Here is a 23,071-nt window from a genome sequence, read left to right on the forward strand (position 1 = left end):
GAAAGAGAGACAGGGAGGGAGACCCCTGATGATGCAGAACTAACCTCGGAAACTGCGTCCCCGAGAAGAAAATAAAAAACAAAAGCAAACAAACAAAAAAAGCACCACAACAAAACTTCTGCTCACCAGAAACACTCGCGGGGAGGCCGGGCGGCTCGGGGAGCGGGGGAGCCCGGGGCGCGCGTGGCCCTGGGAGGGAGCCCGCCGCCCTCTGCGCCAGCTCATTAACCCCCAATCAGTTCACCTAATCCCGGGGTCGAAACCTGAGCCCGGCCACTGGGCCGCAGGGGGGGGGGGGTAGGGGGGAGTCCTGCTTTGCGCGGGGGTGGGGTGGGGTAGGGGGGGAGTCCTGCTTTGCGCGGGGCTCGCTCCAGGGGAGGCACCAGGCCGCCTCATCTGTCTGAAGAAAACGAATCTACGGTCCTGCCTAAGCGAAGGAGTTTGGGGCTGGGTTCATTCGCTAGCTGCAGGCCCTGGGGGCACACCCCCTCCCCACAATCTGGGGCCCGGGGACCCCTCGGCTGGGAAGGAACCCCCTCGCCTAGAACGTCCTGCGGTGTAGACAAGGCAGAGATGCCCTGCAAGTCCAGGCCATCCCGCGGTGCTCCCTGCTCAGAACAGCCACCCCGGCATTTGTCCCTGGAAGGCATCCTGTGCCCACTGTGCCCCCTCCGCTGAGGCAAAGTTTGGGGTCAGACTTGGAAGGAGTGGCGGCTGGGATATTTAGCGGAGTCCCAAGCTTCGTTTCCCGCCAGAGGCCTCCCGGGGTGGGGCCCCGCCCAAGTCGACCCCTGGGGTCGGGGCTGTGGAAGGTTTGGGGATGCGGGGATGCCCTAAGAGCTCGCTTCAGCGGCTCCAGTCTGCGCCTAGGCAAAACCCGCCCTTTGGGCAGTACATGATTAAAGAGCACAAAGACAAAAACCAGCACTTCAAATAGTCAAGAAACTCGGTTAAAAAAGAAAACACAGCAAAACATAGTGAATCGGCTCAGAGGGCCCGCGTTGGCGACCAGCTGGAGCGCGGGCGGGGGTGGCGGGGCTGAGGAGGGACTGTCGCCCCCCCCCCCCCCCGCGCGCGCACCCCATCTGCCCCCTCAGGCTCTGAGACTGGGTCCCGCGCGCCTCTCCCCGCCGGCCCGGCTCGGCTCAGGGAGGGCGGAACGCGGGCAGCGGTGGCGGAGCTGAGGCTGAGCGCGTGGGAAGGCAGCCCAGCACGGCAGCTGGCGGCCGGGGGCGGGGAGCCCAGTGGCCCCTTGGGCGCACGCCGGCCGCCCGGCCTCCTTCACCTTCCGAGCCCAGGAAGGCGGGAGCTAGAGGCGCCGAGGGGGCGGCCCGCGACCAGCTGCTGCCGTCTCCCCACCAGACGTGGCATTCCCGCGTGGATCCCGATCACACGCAGAACCGCCAACGGGCCTGACACGCGCGCCCCGCTCCAAACTCCAGCCCCGGCTTTCAGGGTTCTGGCTCTGGGCCCGAGTGCTCCCTGCTCTCCTGCACAGGGTGGGGGGCGGAGGAGCTGCAGGACCCGCGCGGCCAACCTACCTGCGGGGTCAAGGCGCGGGCACCGCGCTCGGAGAGTTCTCAAACTGAGTTGCTTTCTGGAGAGCTCGTACTGTCTCTGACTTTTTTTTTTTTTTTAATCTCGCCCAGCTCAGCCCCCAAAACCACAGCTTCACTTCCTGAGCGTTAAGGAGTAGCTCGCTGAGCCCTCAGCCTGCCTCCCCCACCCTCCCGTTGGGCGACCGGGTGCGCTGCCGCTTTGCGCAAGGGTGGCAAGGAGAGGGACGTGGACCCTGGCCTTTCCAGACACTCCTGGGTGGGCGACACTTTCCGGGTTTCCTTGTGGGGGGGGAAGCAGGGGGGTCTCGAAGACCCAGACGCACAAGCACTAGAAATGACTCGAAAGAAAATGAACTATTCTTGGCTCCTAGGAGACTTCCGCAGCGAGAAGAAGTCACAGATTCAGGACAGAGATTGACGACGGGAGCGTCACGGGGTGGGAGCGCCCACCTCCAAGAACGCCAACCGGCTCGCCCGAGCCTCGCACCCCGGACACCCCACCGCCACTACGCCGCCGCCTGGGGCCGTGGCGCCCCCGGGTCGGGGCCGTGAATCACCCGCCCGCGGTGCAGCCGGCCTGGAGCCCGGAGAGTGGCCGCGGTGTCCGCAGAGCGAAACCTGCCCCGCGGCCCCGAAATAACTTGTTGTGGAAACACTTGGGGATAAATACGCCCAACGAGGCTGAAAATACCTTGACACCCAATCCGAGAGGTTTGCTCATTTCCCTTCGGATTTAGGTAATGGTTAAATTTGGAAGAGGTGGGCGAGCGCCGAGCCCCCAGCGGAGAGGGCGCTGGCGGCGCGTCCCGCGGGCGCCTGGCTGGGCTGCAGGGCTCGCCCCCCGCCCCGCGCTCCCCCGCGCGTTGCCCGGGCTGCGGCTAGTTTCCGGTGGTCTGAGCTGCGAAATTACAGACCGCGCGGGGCGGGAGCGAGCGCGCGGGGGCTGCGCGGCGGCTAACTGGCTGACCCCGCCCCGGCCCCGGGAGCCCAGTTGAGAGGCTCCCGCTCTGGCCCCGCCACCCCCGAGGTCACGCAAGCACCTGCCCGAAGGGAACAGCAGAGCGTCGTAACACCACCGCCCGAAGGGCTGTTGGCAATCAAATCTTCTTGCGGATTGTGTGTTCCATGAGGGGGAGGCGCTGGATCTTCATCTTTGTGTCCCCGGTAGGCCCTTACAAATGTCTGCACGGAGGGATTATTCTCTTAAGAATGGACCATTCTAATGAACTAACTGATTCTGTTACTGCGACAGGTAAACAAAAATGAAAACCTCATCCAAAGGCAGACAAAACGAGGCAACTTCCAACGCTGCTAGAATGTATACAGTTAGCCACTGTGTGTGTGGCCTGTTGTATATATCTAGAGCCTAAGCTTTCCTGATATCATTGTATGTAATTACCTTCCTTTTCTATGTGAATTGAGCTAGGTTTTGACGACTACTTTATGCACATTGTCTCCACTGTCAAATACTTGGAGAAAGGAGTGGTGCGCCACAATTCTAGCAAAAATAGCTTACCATATTTTAGATTAATGTAAAATTGTCACAAACGTCCTAGTCTTTTCTCTAGACAATAATTTGAAGTAGTTTTAATTTTGTATTGAAAAATCTAAAGATGTATGGGTAATGTTTGGATACCTTGGCAGTGTCTCAAGCATGCTTTAATAAATTAGACGTTTTATACAGCCATGTGCCCTGCACCTGCTGTTAAGTAGTAGCCAGGCAGGGGGCTAACACATGTCGTAAGTATTTGCTTAGTTGCCCTTTTAACATTACTGTTCATTTGCTCAACAAATAAATACAGAGGAAAGCAATCTTCACCAAAGGATTAAGATAATGTGAGGTGTGTTTTCAGAAAATTAAGGGCATTTTTGTTACATTTAAATTTCTTGTGTGCTTTGCCTTGGACTAATTTATAAAAGTCTCAAAATAAATCATTATTTACTTTATCCAGTGCAACAGTAGAAAAGGACAAAAATTTTAAAAAATAAGTGATAAATAGGATGTAGAAAACTTATTATCCTCCAAATTCTAGAGAGATGGCTGAACTATAGCCTCTGCACATTAGCAAGTTTAGAATTTCTTGAGAAAACTGTGATTATTTGGTAGTTTAGTTGAGTGTTTCTATTTGACATATCAAGAAAAAAAAAACCTGGGGAGGACTATGAAGAGGACAAATAATCAGCTTCCATAGGAACATCTTAAAATAAATCACTATCCTATTATTTCTGCTCTCTTGCTTTTTTTTTTTTTTTTTTTTTTTTACTTGCCCTTTATAGCCTCTGAGTTTGCAAAATATCAATAAAACTGGAGATTGGGTCAAAAAGCACCAAGAAAGAAGCAGGTGGGTGGGAGATGGCACTGAACCCCCACTTATATCTTTTAATTATGAAGCAGGTTGGATGTGTTGCCGATTCAAGTAAATAAATACACATTAAAACTATTTAACTGGCAAAAGCAGGTCATTCCCCCAGGTAAGTGGTGTTGAAATGTGACTCCAACACTTAGGAAGAGCAGAAGAGTAAGGTTAAAAATATAAATATGAGGTACCTAAGGAGGGTCAGAAACTTGTCAGGGATTAGCAAAAATCCATAACTGGAAATGACGGCTCAATGAACCTGACTTCCCACAGCTCCAAACTTCCTCTCTAAACCGAGAGTGAATAGAATAACACACTGCCCCCCCCCACCCCTCCAAGTGTACATCTTTAAACCTAGAGAAAAAAAATTCTTCCCCTCAAATGTCCCTTTGAAACTGAAATAGATGTACTAGTAAGTAGAATGTACACTTGGGGCATAGTTTTCAATAAATGTTGTTTTTCAAATAACTATTAGATTTATTAATTTTGACAGTAATTTAATAACTGTTGTTTAATAATGAATCTATAGATGCCAAATAACTTTCTTCATAGTACAAATATTTTCAGTCTCTTGCCTGTGGCTCATTTCTCACAGCCTTTTATAGATCAGAATTTTCTGATGACAAATAATTTGAGACATTTTAAATTAAAAAAAGTAACAGGGTGTCACTGGTTTCTTTCTGAAAACATTACTTCTGTTGTTGTTGCTGCTGTTATCTTTACTCTACTTAGGGAAGGTATAAGAAGTCTGGGTCATCCTGAATCCCCAGGGGAGAGGGACATGCCCCCATCCCCTCATTTGCAGTGTATTTATTTATTTGTTTATTTATTTATTTATTTATTTTTCATAATGTTTGACTCACTTGATCTTCACAGCAAGCTACCAGGAGGGGAATAAGTTTATGGGCCTGCTCCTTCTCCTTCTCCTTCTCCCCCTCTTTCTCCTACCGCCTCATCCTCTTCTTCTAAATTTTTTTTTTTTTTTTTTTTTTTTTTTTACTTACTGGATAGAGAGAAATTGACATGAAAGGGGAGGCAGGGAGAGAGACACCTACACCAATACAGAAGTTTTTCCCCTGTAGATGGGGGCTAAGGGCTTGAACCCCGGTCCTTGCACACAGTAACACCACCACCCAGCTTCTTGTCCATGCTACTTGTAGATAATCAAGTTGTAGAGATAAATCTCTGTTCTTCCAGTCACTAGCCTTGAGACCTTGGACAATTCATTCAACTCTCCTAGTCTAAGTTTCTCTTGTATAAAAGTCAGGATACTTATTTACTTTGCAAGGTCATGGAGAAGCTCTTTGATCACCACTTTTCACAGATTCCTCTGTGTATGAGGATGTAAGGGTATCCGTGGTTTGACTTTCTTGTTTTGTGTCCTGTTCCAATTTATTAAACTTTGTATAAATAAACTTCATTATACTAACTTGCAGGAACTTGATTTTTGTTTAAATCAAAATGAATTAAAAATTTATTTTAACTTCTAGATAGTTAAGATAGCTTGTCCATAAGAAGTTGTTAATGAGGCTGGGTGGTAGTGTATCCTACCCACGAGTTACCATGTATAAAGACCCAGGTTCAAGTCCCTGTCCCTGTCTGCAGAGGGGAAGCTTTACAAATGGTGGAGCAGACTGCAAGTTCTCTCTCTCTTTTTCTTTCTCCCTTCTCATCCTTTCTTTCTGTCTTTATTATAATTTTAAAAAAATTTAAAATAATAAACTTAGGTGGTATTTTATTAAAACTATATATGATTTAATAAAGAAATGAAAACTAAGTAAAACAATTTTCATGGTTTGCTATTTTAAAAGCATGATTGTAACAATATTTTAGTTACTTGTTTATATTCTGTTTTCTTCACTGAATATCACAGTCATATTTCTTTATTTTTATATTTTTTCAGCTTTTCCTTTAATTGAAAAAAAAACTTTTTATAGTAAAAGCTCTCAAATAAAAATCATAAGAGTCGTCTTCCTTGCTTTAACATTATCTTTCTTCACTCTCAATGCTATAAGGATTCTATTGACCAAATTATTATAATGTATTCAATCATGTTAGATATTTTTTTTTCTAAATGGTATTTTTCAAGTAAAACAAATGCAGAGTGGTAATTGTATGATGCCTTAACTGAAACCCTAGGTAACATAACTGCCTCTCTTCTACTTTTGCAAGTGTCATATATGAAAAATAAAATTTAAATGGTAAGTCAGAATAATATTTGATGGTATCATCATTTATGGAAAACCGGTAATATATTTTTTACTAACATACACAGAAATTGGGAAATGAGGTATGGGACAAAGTTGGAGAAAAAATTAACATAAAACTCTATGAGTAAGACCCAACCCTGAATTACAATTCAGAACTTTTTCAAACACAAAGATAATATTATTTTCTCTTAATAAACACTATTGGATCAATATTTTAAGATACTTTCATTTTATAAAATATACCCTACTACTATATATGCATTTTAAACTGTTACCTAAAGGATTTCTATCATCTGAAAAGAAAGAACTGTCAGTTTTGGTGTTCAAAGTTCAAATAAGAAAATTGCTAACCTCACCACAAACATATTTTTACATTGTTCCTAAGAACAGATTGACTGAATAAAGTGTCATCTTATGTGTGGGCTGTATGAGGTTTCTTCGTAGAAACATACCTTGCGTGAACTTTTATGGAAAAAATAGGAGTAGATTTTACTTGGTGAATGGAAAAAAGCAATGAGAGAGAAAATGTAAAATTATCTTTCTTTTGAATTTTTCATCATTTCCTCCAGGATGTTTGGTGATTGTTTCACCCTAGCCCAGATGAAACCCTTTACTTTAAAACAGTAAAACCTACATATTTAAACTTTAAAACATTACTCACAAAACACAATTCCCCTAAAAGAAATGTATGCTCTCATACTTAGAGGTAAGGTGGGAGTTGAATTTCCCACAGAAACACACACCTCTCCCTCCCTCTACACCACCCCCACCCATGGCAGGCAGATACAGCTCACTGGATATCCTTGCTCTGCCACTGTCCTGGTCTCTTGGAGAAAGAAAGACTAGTTCTCCAAAACAGATATTGTACGGTTTTTTTTTTTCTTCTTCTTTTGCATAAGGGCACCAGTGGTTTAAGAAGCCTAAGTTCTGATAACTAGAAAAGTTGAAAAAACCCAACCAAATCTGTTGATTCCAAATTTTGTCTCTACCAAACCACACTATTTGTTCCACATCCTGCATAAAGCCATGAACTCAAAAAAGCTCTAGGTCTGTCATAATCTTAGGAAGTGATGTGGGTGAAAGTGATCAAGCTAATAACTAAGTTTTATTCATAGAGGAATCCCCTCTTTTCCTGCTGTAAGCTTTTTACCAGTCACCCTGCACTGCTACCAGGCATGCTATTGATCACAAATCTCCAAACTGCATTAAATACACAAGCTGCTGAAAATAGCAAAGCTTTGTGATAGAACTATTTGTAAAGTAAATGGTAGAAAAAAAATTAAAAGGGAGATAGCTCCCCTGGTAGAGTGCACAGTTTACCACATGTGAAGACCAGGTTCAAGCCTCCAGCACCACAAGGAAGCTTCACTAGCAGTGGAACAGTGCTTTTGCCTCTTCTCTGTTTTCGACCCTTCTGTATCTCTCTTTTACTCTCTGTCTCTACCTGAAATTAAAAGGAGGGAAGGGACTGCAGTTTCTGCTGGAGGGGGCTAGGGACACAAAATTCTGGTGGTGGGAATGGTATAGAAGTATACCCCTATGATCTTATAATTTTATAAATCAATATTAAATCACTAATAAAAAGTCTAAATATAAAAAAGGAGGGGAGGGGAGAAGTATATCAGGAGTGGTGAACTCATGCAGGCACCAAAATAAATAAATAAGAAAAATTAAAATACACTTTAATAACTCATCCCCTTAGCATGTCCAGATGTATGTATTTGTATGCAATGCTTGTATTATATAATTATCCATTTGATTTGGCTCTGCCAAGGCAACTGGAGATTTTTCTTTTTTTTTTTTTTAAGATTTTTTTAAAAAGATTTTATTTATGGGAGTCGGGCGGTAGCGCAGCGGGTTAAGCGCATATGGCGCAAAGCACAAGGGCCGGTGTAAGGATTCTGGTTCGAGCCCCCGATCCCCACCTGCAGGAGGCCGCTTCGCAGGCGGTAAAACAGGTCTGCAGGGGTCTTTCCCTCTCTCTGTCTTCCTCTCCTCTCTTCATTTCTCTTTGTCCTATTCAAGAACAACAACAGCTATGACAACAATAACAACTACAACAAGCACAACAAGGGCAACAAAATGGGGAAAATAGCCTCCAGGAGCAGTGGATTTGTAGTGCAGGCACTGAGCCCCAGCAATAACCCTCGAGGCAAAAAAAAAAGTTTATTTGCAAGCGCTGGTGGCAAAGCGCAAGGACTGGCTTAAGGATCCCGGTTCCAGCCTCCAGCTCCCCACCTGCAGGGGAGTCGCTTCACAAGCGGTTAAACAGGTCTGCAGGTATTTATCTTTCTCTCCCCTTCTCTGTTTCCCTTCCTCTCTCCATTTCTCTCTGTCCTATCCAACAACGACAACAACAATAATAACTACAACAATAAAACAACAAGGGCAACAAAAGGGAATAAATAAATATTTTAAAAATATATTTTATTTACTTAATGAGAAAGATAGGAGGAGAGAGAGAACCAGACATCACTCTGGTACATGTGCTGCCAGGGATTGAACTCAAGACCTCATACTTGAGAGTCCAAGGCTTCTTCTTCTTCTTTTTTTTTTTTTTTAATATTTACTTATTTATTCACTTTTGTTGCCCTTGCTGTTTTATTGTTGTAGTTATTGATGTCATCGTTGTTGGATAGGACAGAGAGAAATGGAGAGAGGAGGGGAAGAAAGAGAGGAGGAGAGAAAGACACATGCAGACCTGCTTCACCGCCTGTAAAGCGATTCCCCTGCAGGTGGAGAGCCAGCGGCTTGAACCGGGATCATTACATCAGTCCTTGCGCTTTGCTCCACCTGTACTTAACCCACTGTGCTACCGCCTGACTCTGGCTTTTTTTTTCCTTAAGATTTTAAAAATATTTATTTATTCCCTTTTGTTGCCCTTGTTGCTTTATTATTGTAGTTATTAATGTCATTGTTGGGTAGGAGAGAGAAGGGGAAGACAGAGAGGGGGAGAGAAAGAAAGACACCTGCAGACCTTTTTCACCGCCTGTCAAGCAACTCCCCTGCAAGTAGGGAGACGGGGGCTCGAACCAGGACCCTTAGACTGGTCCTTGCGCTTTGTGCCACATGTGCTTAACCCGCTGTGCTACCTCCCCACTCCCAAGAGTCCAAGGTTTTATCCACCTCCCAGATCACAGGAGCTTATTTTTTCCATAGCAACATTCAGTGCTAATTTTTAAGTTGATAAATTTGTATAGGCTGCAGATCGTGTTATAACTATCCAAGTGGTCTTTGGTGGAACAAAGTTCCTCGCCGCTGGTTTAGATAATGTGCTATGATTTTTAAAATTCACATTTTATTGTATATTCTTAGTAAAGTTCCTAGTCTTAGTAAAAATTATTTTAAAAATTGCATTTGTGTATTTATGTATGCATAGTTACTTCAGTTTAATTGCTAAGAGAAGAATATTCATTACTGCATCTATGTAAGAATCTCCAAATGTATATATACCACAACTTAGTCACTCATCTGTTGTTGGACATCTAGGTTGTTTCCAAGTTTGGGGTAGTGATAATACAATTTGTGTTGCTATTAACATAGGTGTAACACAGATCTTTTGGGTGGGTGTGTTTGTTTCCTGAGGATATAGCCCCAGGAGAGGAAGTGATAGGTCATAGAATACCTCTCAACTATTAAAAATGATGAAGTCAGGGGTCGGGTGATAGCGCAGTGGGTTAAGCTCAGATGGTATGAAACCCAGTGACCTGCTAGAGGATCCCAGTTCAAGCCCCCCACTCCCCTTCTGCAGGAGAGCCACTTCACAAGCACTGAAGCTGGTCTGCAGGTGTTTATCTTTTTCTACCCCCTCTCTGTCTTCCCTTCCTCTCTCGAGTTCTCTCTGTCCTATTGAACAATAATGACAGCAGTAACAACAACAATAATAATAACAACAATAATAAACCAATAAGGGCAACAAAAGGGAAAAATGGCCTCCAGAAGCGGTGGATTCATAGTGCAGGCACCGAGCCCCAGTGATAACACTGGAGGGGAAAAAAAAAAATGAAGTCACTTTCACCTCATCTTTTTTTTTTTAAAGATGGACAATCCACAGCATAAGAGGGGTGCAATTCCATACAATTCCTATCACCAGAGTTCTGTATCCCATCCCCTCCATTGGAAGCTTTCCTATTCTTTATCCCTCTGGGAGTATGGGCTTAGGATCATTATGGAGTGCAGAAGGTGGAAGGTCTGGCTTCTGTAATTGCTTCTCCATTGGACATGGGTGTTCACAGGTTGATCCATACTCCCAGCCTTTCTTTCTTTCTTTCTTCTTTTTTTTTTTTATTATTCAGTACATTTATTCATATTAGAAAATGCCCTTAAATTTCGTATTTGTTGTTTCAACATGTATTCTTTAAAAAAATTTTTATTTATAAAATGAAAATATTGACAAGACTATAAGATCAGAGGGGTACATTTCCACACAGTGCCCACCCCCAGAGCTTCATATCCAATCCCCTCCCCTGATAGCTTCCTATTCTTTATCCCTCTAGGCATATGGACCCAGGATCATTATGGGGTGCAGAAGGTGGAACAACTAACTTCTGTAATTGCTTCCCTACTGAACATGGGTGTTGTCAGGTCGATTCATACTCCCAGCCTGTCTCTCTTTCCCTACTGGGGCAGGGATCAGGGGAGGCGGGGCTCCAACACACGTGGGGGGGGGGTCATCTGCCCAGGGAAGTCAGGTTGGCATCATGGTAGCATCTGGAACCTGGTGGCTGAAAGAGTCAAGATATAAAGCAAAACAAATTGCTGACTAACCATGAGCCTAAAGGCTGGAATAGTGCAAATGAAGATTTGGGGTCTCAGGCGGGGATAGATAGCATAATGGCTATGCAAACAGACTCTCATGCCTGAGGCTCCATCAAGTAAGTCCAGGTTCAATCCCCCGCACCACCATAAGCCAGAGCTGAACAGTGCTCTGGTAAAAAAAAAAAAAAAAAAAAAAAAATTATATATATATTTGCGGTCTCTGTTTTGGAAAATCTAGTAGGTCTATTTTAGGTATCTTCCAAGGGGCCCATGACTTTACTAGTTTTTGCCTGAGCCTGACAGCTAATATGCAGGTGAACCCAGGTTAGTGTCTGGGAATATGGTGTCGTAGTTGGAAAAAGGACTAGAAAGCTGGATCAGGGAAGAGAGTAGCTCCCAAATATGGGGAAAGTATATCAATATTATTAACTGTAAACCCCATGGATTTGATCTGGGGCCCATATTCAGCACAGGAGCCTATGTAACCTCTGCATCGTTGTAGGTCTGAAGCTCGCATTCTGTGGCCACGGCTAGGAATATTCCAGAGTGCACTAATTTCAGGACACATCATCCTCAGGTAGTTAGTAGAGTATGTTGTCCAACCTCCCTTTGGAGAAGAAAACATTCCCTACCATTGTTTATCCACATTGAGGGCCCAAAAAGGGGTCCATTATGTTGCTTCTGATGGAGATGACCAGTGACAGTGGCTAGAAGGATCTGCTAGAGGTCTAGGCTCATCATGTCTGTGTGGGAATCCCAGAACTCCCTGACTAGGGCTCCAGGTGATGAGGTGGCCTACTCTCAGCCTTTCTATCTCTCCCTAGTGGGGCAGGGCTCTGAAGAGGTGGCATTCCAGGACATATTGGTGAGGTCGTCTGCCCAGAGAAATCAGGTTGGCATCATGGTAGCATCTGCAATTTGGTGGCTGAAAAACATCAAGATATAAAACATAAGAAATTGTTTAATAATCAGGAACCTAAATGTAAGAATATAGCAGAAATTTGGGGTCTCCATTTTGGAAAAGGTTAGTAGGTCTATTTTAGGAATATTCCAAGGAGCCCATGACTTTACCAGTTTCTGCCTGAGCCTAGCAGCTAACATGCAGGTGGGCTAAAGTTATTGTTTGGGGAGATGGTGTCAGAGTTGGAAATATCTTTCTGGCTTTTCATGAACTTTTGCTTGAACTTTAGTTAAAATACATTCATACAGGGGGTTGGGCAGTGGTGCACCCAGTTGAACGTACACTTTACTATGCACAAGGACTCAGGTTCGAACCCTGGCTCCCCACTTATAAGGGGAGAACCTTCACAAGTGGTGAAGCAGGTCTGCAGGTGTCTATTTTTTGCTCTCTTTTCTATTTCCTCTTTCTCTCTCAATTTCTCTCTGCCCCATAATAAAAAAAGAAAGAAAAATGGCCACAGTGGATTTGTCATGTAGCCACCAAGCTCCAGCAATAACCCTGATGGCAATAAAATGTTTTTAATTAAAGATAAAGGTAAAACAAAAAACATTCATATACATATTTACCTATAGCCCCCAACCCCCTTCAGATGAGAGCATGGACAGGACTTCTGTGTAAAACAGGTATTTACTTGTGCAACTCCCAGTCTGTTAATTAGTGGAAGAGAACAGAACAAGGGAAGATAAGGCAACACTAGTATTAGCTCTGGCTATGGAGCTAACCTGGGAACCAAGATGGAGACTGAGATTTAAAGTAGCCATTGAGGTTGAATGGACTAAAAAGACCAAAGCAGGCACAGCGGTCCCCAAAAGAAGCAGGCTTGTGGACTCCACTGGACAACTTAAATCAACAAATATTTACTGAACACAGTTTGATGCCAGGATGCCAGATGTAGAGTACAGAGATAATGAGGGGCCTTTCTTCTTCTTCAACCCACTAAAAAGAGAAAATAATAGGGAAGACAAAGAAGAGAATAAATGAAGAATATTTCCCTCTTTTTTAAAAAATATTTTCATTTATTTTATTTTAATTAGAGAGAGTAGATACAGAGGGAAAGATACTGAGAGAAAGGGACCAGAACACTGCTCAGTTCTGGCTTATGGTAGTGCTGGGGATGAATATTTCCCTCTTATCTCAGGTATATGTGCTACCAAAGTGATGTCTTGTTCTCTCTCTCTCTCTTTTTCTCTCTCTCTCCCCTATATTTCTCATTAATAAATAAAATCTTAAAAAAAAAAGGAATGATGCCCAACCAAAAAGATATGTGTACATCTATGTTCATAGCAGCACAATTCATAATAACTAAAAACTGGAAGGAACCCAGGTGCCCAACAGCAGACGAGTGGCTGAGAAAGCTGTGGTACATATACACAACGGAATACTATGCAGCTATTAAGAACAATGAGCCCACCTTATCTGACCCACCTTGGACAGAGCTAGAAGGAATTATGTTATGTCAGCTAAGTCAGAAAGATAAAGATGAGTATGGGATGTCCCCACTCATCAACAGAAGTTGAGAAAGAAGAACAGAAAGGGAAACTAAAAGCAGGATCTGATTAAATCGAGAGCAGGGCACCAATGTAAAAATACTGTGGTGAAGGGGAGGGTGGCCATTGGGTTTCCCGGTGCGGCGGGGAGGGGGCTGATGGGGGGTTGGGGGGCAGTGGGGATGGGACACAGTCTTTAGGTGGTGGGAGTGGTGTTTATGTACATTCCTATTAAAGTGTAAACATATAAACCACTAATTAATATGAGAGGGGAAAAACTGATCATATGTCTAGAACTTCTTAAAACACAGACTGAGTCTTTTTAATACATAGGCTGTCTTTGATATGATGACTCTCTCAAAAGCCTAGACCAGGGAGAACAGAAGCAACCGGTAGCACAGCTATATACAAGATGCTGGGTATTTTACCCCAAACCCTAACAAAGGGACTTTCCAAAGTTAACCCTATCACCAAATAATGTGACGATAACAGTAACTATCCATTGTCTTCTTGAACCCTAAGACAACAGGAACCTCACATTTCCACTATAGAGCTTAGATTTCTCCCAGTCCTGTAACCTTAGGATGGGGCCCACTTTTCTACATGCTGCTCTCAATTCAAATCAAATAATATTGCATCCGGGGATCGCAACCTAATCAACGCAATGAGTGCCACCCCAGCATGCTTCACTTCAGACTGTGACCAGAGACTTCAGGTGTGGAATGGCAACCCTTCAGCTTCCTCACTTGGGTGAGACCTTTCCTTTCATAGTATTCTCTAATTCCATTCCAGGTGGTCCACTCCCCAATAAAGTCCCCAAACCTAGATATAGTCCAGGTCCCCTGAGATAGAGCATAAGTTCACATGTGCCCATAACTAGGGGAAAAATATATACCTGAAAGCAGAAGTACACAAGAGCATGCAGGGAATACCCCCCAACACTTCATCTGCACTATGCCAGTCTTTAGGTCCATGATTGTTCAACAATTTGTTTGGCTTTGTGTTAACTCTCTTTTCAGCCACCATGTTCCGGATGCCAGCAAGATGCTGACCAGACTTCCCTAGACAGTCGACCCCATCAATGTGTACTGGAGCTCTGCTTCCTCAGAGCCCCACTCTACTAGGGAAAGAGAGAGGCAGACTGGGAGTATGAATCGACCAGTCAACCCCCATGTTCAACGGGGAAGCAATTACAGAAGCCAGACCTTCCACCCTCTGCAACCCACAATGACCCTGGATCCATACTTCCAGAGAGATAGAGAATGGGAAGGCTATCAAGGGAGGGCATGGGAAATGGAGATTGGATTATGGGAATTGTGCAGAATTGTACCCCTCTTATTCTATGGTTTTGTTAATGTCTCCTTTCTTAAATAAAAAAAAAAAAGGAATGAGAGCAGTCCCCATTAGTAGGGGCAGGTCCTCACTTAGTCTATTGATTCAAATGTTAGTCTCCTCAGGAAACATTCCTACAGACATACCCAGTAATAATCTTTCTTCTTCTTCTTTTTTTTTTTCCTCCAGGGTTATTGCTGGGCTCAGTGCCTGCACCATGAATCCACCACTCCTGGAGGCCATTCCCCCCCCCCTTTTTTTGTTGTTGCCCTTGTTGTAGCCTTGTTGTGGTTATCATTATTACCATTGTTGATGTTGTTCATTGTTGGATAGGACAGAGAGAAATGGAGAGAGGAGGGGAAGACAGAGAGGGCAGAGAAAGACAGACACATGCAGACCTGCTTCACTGCCTGTGAAGCGACTCCCCTGCAGGTGGGGAGCCAGGGGCTCAAACCAGGATCCTTATGCCAGTCCTTGTGCTTTGCGCCACGTGCGCTTAACACACTGCGCCACCGCCCGACCCCCAGAAATAATCTTTTTTAAAAATATTTATTTATTCCCTTTTGTTGCCCTTGTTGTTTTACTGTTGTAGTTATTATTGTTGTTGTCGTTGTTGGATAGGACAGAGAGAAATGGAGAGAGGAGGGGAAGACAGAGAGGGGGAGAGAAAGATAGACACCTGAAGACCTGCTTCACCGCCTGTGAAGCGACTCTCCTGCAGGTGGGGAGCCGGGGTTCGAACCGGGATCCTTATGCCGGTCCTTGTGCTTTGCGCCACCTGCGCTTAACCCGCTGCGCTACAGCCCGACTCCCCCAGAAATAATCTTTCACTAGCTATGTGGGCATCCCTTAGACCAACCAACACATAAAATTAGTCATCACACTAGTCAAAAGAAAAATTCCTGTAACTGGACATCTCAGAGGCCTACACCCTCTGTGCTTCTTTGTTTCTGTCTCTATCTAGAAAGAAAAAGTCATCCAGGTAAAGTTCTAGGAATGACAAAAAGTATAATTTGCAACTGGAAGATAGCTCACATGGTAGAGAATATACTAGACCATGTGTGAAGACCTGGTTTTGAGCCCCCAGTGCCATATAGAATGTATTATACCGGGGAAGTTCAGTGAATGCTGAAGCAGTATTGTGGTGTCTCTCCTCTCTCTAAAAGGTGGTTCATGGGGGTCGGGCAGTAGCACATCAGGTTAAGCACACATGGTGTGAGCTCAGATACCAGCATAAGGATCCCAGTTCAAGTCCCCGGCTCCCCACCTGCAGGGGGGTCGCTTCACAAGCAGTGATGCAGGTCTGCAGGTGTCTTTCTCTCCCCCTCTCTGTCTTCCCCTCCTCTCTCCATTTCTCTGTCCCATCACCTTCCCTGATAGCTTTCCTATTCTTTATCCCTCTGGGAGTATAGACCGAAGGTCATTGTAGGATGAAGAAGGTGGAAGGAGGTCTGGCTTCTGTAATTGCTTCCCTGCTGAACATAGGTGTTGACAGGTCGATCCATTCTCCCAACCTCTCTCTCTCTTTCCCTAGTGGGGCAGGGCTCTGGGGGAGCGGGGCTCCAGGACACATCGGTGGGGTCATCTGCCCAGGGAAGTCCGGTTGGCATCATGGTAGCATTTGGAACCTGGTGGCTGAAGAAAGAGTTAACATACAAAGCCAAACAAATTGTTGACTAATCATGAACCTAAAGGCTGGAATAGTTCAGGTGAAGAGTTGGGGGTCTCTGTTTTGTAGTTAGTAGGCCTATTTTAGGTATACTCCAAAGGGCCCATGATTATACTAGTTCCTACTCATGACCACAGAATGTGAGCTCAGAGCTATAGGGATGCAGAGGACACATAGGCTCCTAAGCTGAATATGGGCCCCAGATCAGATCAAGTCAATGGGGTCTACAGTCAACAATATTTATACCCCTTTCCCATATTTGGGAGCTACTCTCTCCCCTGATCCAGCTTTCTGGTCCTTTTTCCAGCCATGACATCATCTTCCCATACAGTAACTTGGATCCACCTGCATATCAGATATCAGGCTCAGAAAATTTTTTTTCATTTTTATGAGAGACAGAGACATAGAAAGAGGCTGGAGTACCTTAGAGGTCAAGCCTATGGCCCCACAAAAGCAAGCCTTGCATTCTACCTCCAGAGCTACCTCATTCACTATAATCTTCCCACCCTGTCACCCACTTTGTTTGGGCTTTGTGCCTGTCCACTGCCCCCAGTGGATTTTTTTTCCAGACAGAAGGTGAAAAAGAGAGAGAGAAATAAAGAGAGAGACCACAGCACTACTTTACCACTCTGAAACTTCACTGTTGCACAGCACAGTCCTCCTATGAGGTGGCCAGGGGCTTAATTCCAGACATCATGCATGATAAAGTGTTCTCTACTAGGTAAGCCATCTCCTGGCACTGCTAGTTCAATTGATATGAACTATTGTTCATATTCAGTGATGGTTTCACAACTTTACAAACACTATAAATTATGAAATTGTATACTTTCGTTAATTGAATGCAGTGTCATGGGAATGAACCCAGGACCTTGTACATGTGTGGTACCAATGCTATAGTGGGCATCACAGGGACAATGTTTTCATTTCTTTTATTAGGAGAAAGGAGGAGGAAAATAAAAGAGGAGAGTCAGAGGAGAGGCCACAGAATTGCTCCATCACTCATGGAGCTCTTACCACATCATTGTGCTTCCATGTGGTGTCAGAGCTTAAACACAAGACCCCAAACACAAGGTGTGTGTTCTACTGTGTCAGTCATCTCTCAGTTCCTATAACTGTACACTTTAAAAGGCTAAATTTTGTGTGATTTGTATCACAAAAAAAGTTATTTTTAAAATGTACTTAGTTGTTGGCCCAAAGTAAGTACTATTTATAAATACTGCCTCCCTGAGGGAACCTTAGTCATAGTCTTGCCTTAGTCAATTAAATGTAACTACAAATGATAGATGCATTTCCTGGCAGAAGCTCTAAGAGCCAGCATGGTCCTCGTCAGTTTTCCCTCCACAGGAGAACTTTTCCTTTTGCTGTTATGATCAGTAATATTCACAGTAGCAGTGGCTTCCTCAGCCTGGAGACAACAGTGAAAACAGTGTAGAACAGAGCAGTAGAGAATATCTGGTTGATGTGAAGCATTACTGACAAAGGAGGTTCTAAATAAGTCATGTGTTAACATCAGCCGCAGCATTACTACTAAGACAGTTACCAGCACTGACAGAAATTAGAAAAGAGGTTATCGGTCATCACCTTAAACAATGCAAGTGTTTGGAAATACCATGTAGGCAGTGGAAATAAAGAACTGGAGTGTGGATGTGAAATCAAGACAGGAGAGAACATTCAAATCAATAATTACTGAGAAGTCTGTCTGTACAGATTCTGGGGGTTCAGAGATGAAAAGCAACATCTCTTTTTAGTTAATATCAACAAAGTACTTATGTGCCAGGACTTTTTAGGTTCTGATATATGCAGTGCCTCCAGTTTCATCAGACTGGTGATGAACAAGAAGTTACTCCAGGGCTGAGAGAGCACTCACCAATAGAGTGTGCACCTCATGAAGCCCTGACACCATATGGGAACACTACTGCACTGGGGGAAGCTCCATGGGTGATGTGGTTTCTCTCCGGTTTCTCTCCCTGATTATTTGTTTCTATATCTATCTATCTATCTATCTATCTATCTATCTATCTATCTATCTACCTACCTACCTACCTACCTACCTATCATCTATCTTTCTGATCTATGGAGGATAAAAGTTTCTCCAGAGAAGTTCACAGGCTGGGCTTAAACAATGAAAAGGAAGCTACAGAGTGGAACTTGCTATCAAAGTTCTGTTGCAGCAGCTCCAAGGACTCCAAAGTAGGGAGGTGGCTAGGGAGGTGGCAAGGGGGAGGCCAGGGGGCTGAGAACCTAGTGTCCTATGTTGAAAGGAGATGACAAATTTGTGGAGGGTGTGGTGGGCTAACACCTACTATGGAGGGATAAGAAATTATACATGTGTAACCACAATAGCCCTGTAAATCATCATTTCCCCCCAATAAAGTGATTTAAAAAAAAAAAAAAGGCTTCTCCAATTCTGACCTCAAAATAAACAATTCTATTTTAGAGAAATTAGTGAAGCAAATGAAAGGCTGTGGGATTTTTTTTTTTTTTTTTTTTAAATAGCTACAGAGTGTCAAGGGCTGTGAGCCAGACCAAACAACATACCTTCCTACACACCGGGTTTGGGCCTGTGATTACTCAAATCCCAGCACTATCCTGTGAGCTGCTTGACAGGTCTCTCCAAAGAGCACCACTGGAAGGAAGTTTGTTAGAATAGGACAGAGCTGGACCTCCAACCTTAGCCTTTAAACTCCAAAGGAAGTGCATGAATTTTTTTTCTTTATATTTATAAATGTATGGTTAACATTAAGACCTCCTTCACTGTTTGGTCTTTTACCACCTTGCCTGAAAACTTGCTTTTGCTGTTCTGGCAATAGTTTGGCCACTTGGGCTGAGGAATCAGGGAGAGGGATGTGGTTCATAGAACCCTTTGTGCTATTTAATAGCCTAAACTGACCAGATTATCTGGGAGGAAGGATGGACAGCAGTGGGTGATTGTGGCACCGTGGTAAAGCACAGGACTTACATGCAGAAGGTCTTGAACTCCACCCCTGGCATTGCATGTGTCAGAGTAGTGCTCTGGTTCTTTCTCAAGTTCACTCTCTCTGATTAATAGATAGGCAGACTTTTTAAAAAATAAATTTATGCATGCACCAAAGGTTTTAAAACTGTTCATAAATGGAGCATGCATAGTCTGATCTTGCATTCCAATGAAGGGCAGAAGCTATACCTTGAGATAGACAAAGCGGAGGTGACAATACTGGGCTAGGGGAATAGTGTTTTCTCTCCTGCCCATGAAGAATATTCAGTCTTGTCAGGGCTAGGCCAGCACACAAACAATTATATCTTGAACATAGAAGTATTGCCAATTCCAAGGAGGGGACCTCTGGTTCAGTCCTGGGTAGGACACCAGGAAAGACTGCCTGGAGAGAAGAAAAACCCTTTACAGGGAGGAGACAAGCCTGGCACAGTGACCTAAGTGGTCCCCCAGAGGGCTGTGTGCAGCGGCTGCTGGTCCCGCCCCCTGTAGCAGAGGCAGGAACAGTTACGAGCTCCCAGGTGCATCTCAACTGCCACGGCATCTCTCAGTCTTGGAGTCTCTCATGTGAACAGTAGGCATTTCCTTTTTTTTTTTTTTTTTTTTTTTAAATCAGCGAAACAGTATCTTTAAAGTCAACTTGTTTCTTTCCACCTGGCCCTCCTCTCTCCTGCTACTGAAAGCAACCTCAGAGAACTTTCTCATCTCTGAAAAAGTCCTGGGTGACAAGAGGATGAGGACACAGTAGGGTAGTGGCTAAAGAAGCAGCTACTTTCTGAGAGTCATTTTAGGAGGATTTGAAAAGAATCTCTGGGCCTGAAATTTCACTTGCTGATTTACACTTTAGACATTTTTGGTAGAATCTGGAGTGCAGAATAAATTGGGGGTAGCCATCCACCCAATTGAGAGACACAACTACCTATGTAAGAGGAGAACATTTGGGGTAGGTGAGATAGGCCTGAGTTTGAGCCTTAACACCACGTTAGTATTATGGCCCTAGGGGCAGCACCATCACGGACGGTGGAACAATGCTGTGGCCTGCCTCTCTCCTCTGTCTCCAGGGTCATTGCTGGGGCTTGGTGCTGCACTATGTAGCCACAACTCCCCGTGGTCATTTTTCTATCTTTTTTTTTTCTATTTTATTCGATGGGACAGAGAGAAATTAAGAGGGGAGGGGAAGATAAAGAAAGATTGGAAATCTGCAGACCTGCTTCACCACTTGTGAGGTGTCCCCCATCTGCAGTTGGGGGCCAGGGGTTCGAACCCAGTTCCTTGCGCTGGTCCTTGTGCTTACTATGTGCACTTTACCAGGTGTGCCACTGCCTGCCTGCTCCCTCTTTTTCTCTCCTCTATTTGAAATAAAAAATTTGTTCAAGAGTGGTGGTGGTGGGGAAGAGAGAGCGAGTGATACACTGACTGACTAGATAGGAGAAAATGGAGCAAGAGCTCACCAGGTAGGGCATGTGCCTTGCCATGCATGTGGCCCAGGTTCAAACCCTAGTACCACGGAGGAGGTATTATGGCACCAGAGAAAGTTCCAGTGTTGTAGTGTCTTTTCCAATTGATTTATCTGAATGAAAAACAAAAACAAAACAAAAAAATGTCTGAGAGCAGTGAAATTACATATGCATGGGTTCTGGGGCTCTGAAGAAGTTTTCAGTAAGAAGATAGTAGTGGGTGGTCCGGGAGGTGGCGCAGTGGATAAAACATCAGACTCTCAAGCATGAGATCCTGAGTTCAATCCCCGGCAGCACATGTATGAGAGTGATATCTGGCTCTTTCTCTCTCCTATGTTTCTCATTAATAAATAAATAAAATCTTTTTAAAAAAAAGGAGATAGTAGTGGGTCCAAGAGGCTCTTCCTCTAAGTTAGATGTAGCCTCTGAGTTCCCCTGGTGTATGTCCGCACCCTTGTATTTCTCACTCCATGTGTGAGGACCGGAATTGGTCTGACTCATCTTTGCCTTCTCAAAAGCTCCACTCAGAACTTTGTGCTAAAGCAGCTTTCAGTAAGTAGAAGATGCTGAAATTGTGCTGGCTACATTGAGCTCTGAGTTCTCCACTGAAATTCGTATTTCATAAACATTATTTCTTTTTAATAGTAAACAAACTGAAATACAGTGATCTACTCAATTTGTTATTTATTCAAGAGGTATTGGAGCTGGGGAAATAGAATAATGGTTATAGAAAAAACTTTCATATCTGAAGCTCCTAGGTCCCAGGTTTAGTACCTAGCACCAACACAAGCCAGATCTGAGCAGTCTTCTGGTATGGGGGGGGGGAAAAGATATTTACTGTGAGTCAAGTTACTGGTTTGAAAATTGGGGATAGTACAAAAGCCATAAAGTCTGCATTCTGTTGTGGGTAGATAAAAACAAAGATGTAAAATGCACAGTGTGGCTGCCAATTATCAGTGCGACAGAGAAAAATTCAAATAGGAGGGGGGCTTTGTAAAAAGGTCATCAGGACCAGGGGATTGATAGTTCACCTAGTAGAGTGCAAGCTTTACAATGTATGAGGACCTGGGTTTGGGCTCTACTAACTCCATGGATGGTAGAGTAGTGTTGTAGTGTCTCTCCATCTGAAATTGGAAAAAAAAAAAAAAAGGAAAAAGTTGGCCTGTGAACAGTGAAATTGAGTATGTGTGAGTCCAGGTTGCTATGGCAATCACCAAAAAGAGAACGGTCAGAAATAGTTTGGGGGGGGGGGGGGCTTCCTGAGCATAGTCCAGGGGCAGGTGAGAAGCTACAGCTGACTTCTTCTTAAATATTTATTAATGAGAAAAAGAGAACTGGACCATTGCTCTGGTACATATGATACCAGGGGTCAAACTCAGGACCTCATGTTTGAAGAGTCCATCACTTTACCCACTGCACCACCTACTAGGTCACAAGCTATAGCCTTCTGGGAATGTGAAGACCATCCTGATACACTTCTGATATACCAGGTCCTGGTGGGAGTCTTGTATACAAGCAGCACATTTCATCAACACAGTTTGACTTTCAGTCTAGTGCCAGAATTCTATATTAAACAAACAACTTTTTGATACTTCATAGGTGCTTTACATTTTGTAACTCTTCAAGCCTTAGGTTTTTTTCCTTTTTTTTTAAAGTAGGATTTTTACAAAATATTTATTTATTCCCTTTTGTTGCCCTTGTTTTATTATTGTAGCTGTTATTGTTGTTGTTATCTATGTTGTTGTTGGGTAGGACAGAGAGAAATGGGGAGAGGAGGGGAAGACAGAGAGGGGGAGAGAAAGATAGACACCTGCAGACCTGTTTCACCCACTTGTGAAGTGACTCTCCTGCAGGTGGGGAGCCGGAAGCTCGAACCAGGATCCTTATGCTAGTCCTTGCGCTTTGCGCCAGCCACCTGCACTTAACCCGCTGCGCCACTGCCTGAAGCCCGGGTTTTTGTTTTTTCCTTCTATGTATCTTTTAAAAATATTTATTTACCCACAATGACCCTGGATCCATACTCCCAGAGAGATAGAGAGTGGGAAGGCTATCAGGGGAGGGGGTGGGATATGGAGATCGGGTTATGGGAATTGTGTGGAATTGCACCCCTCTCATTCTATGGTTTTGTTAATGTCTCCTTTCTTAAATAAATAAAATAAAATTAAAAAAATATATATTTATTTGCACAAGACGAGAGTCCCAAGAAAACCAGAGTATCACTCTGGCACATGCAATATCTTAATTAGTTGTTAAAAATATAATATACTACAAAATGAGATGAGAATGTTCCATTAACATTTTCAGAACATT

The sequence above is a fragment of the Erinaceus europaeus genome, chromosome 11 (genome assembly GCF_950295315.1).
Source record: "Erinaceus europaeus chromosome 11, mEriEur2.1, whole genome shotgun sequence".
In the NCBI taxonomy this organism is placed as follows: Eukaryota; Metazoa; Chordata; class Mammalia; order Eulipotyphla; family Erinaceidae; genus Erinaceus; species Erinaceus europaeus.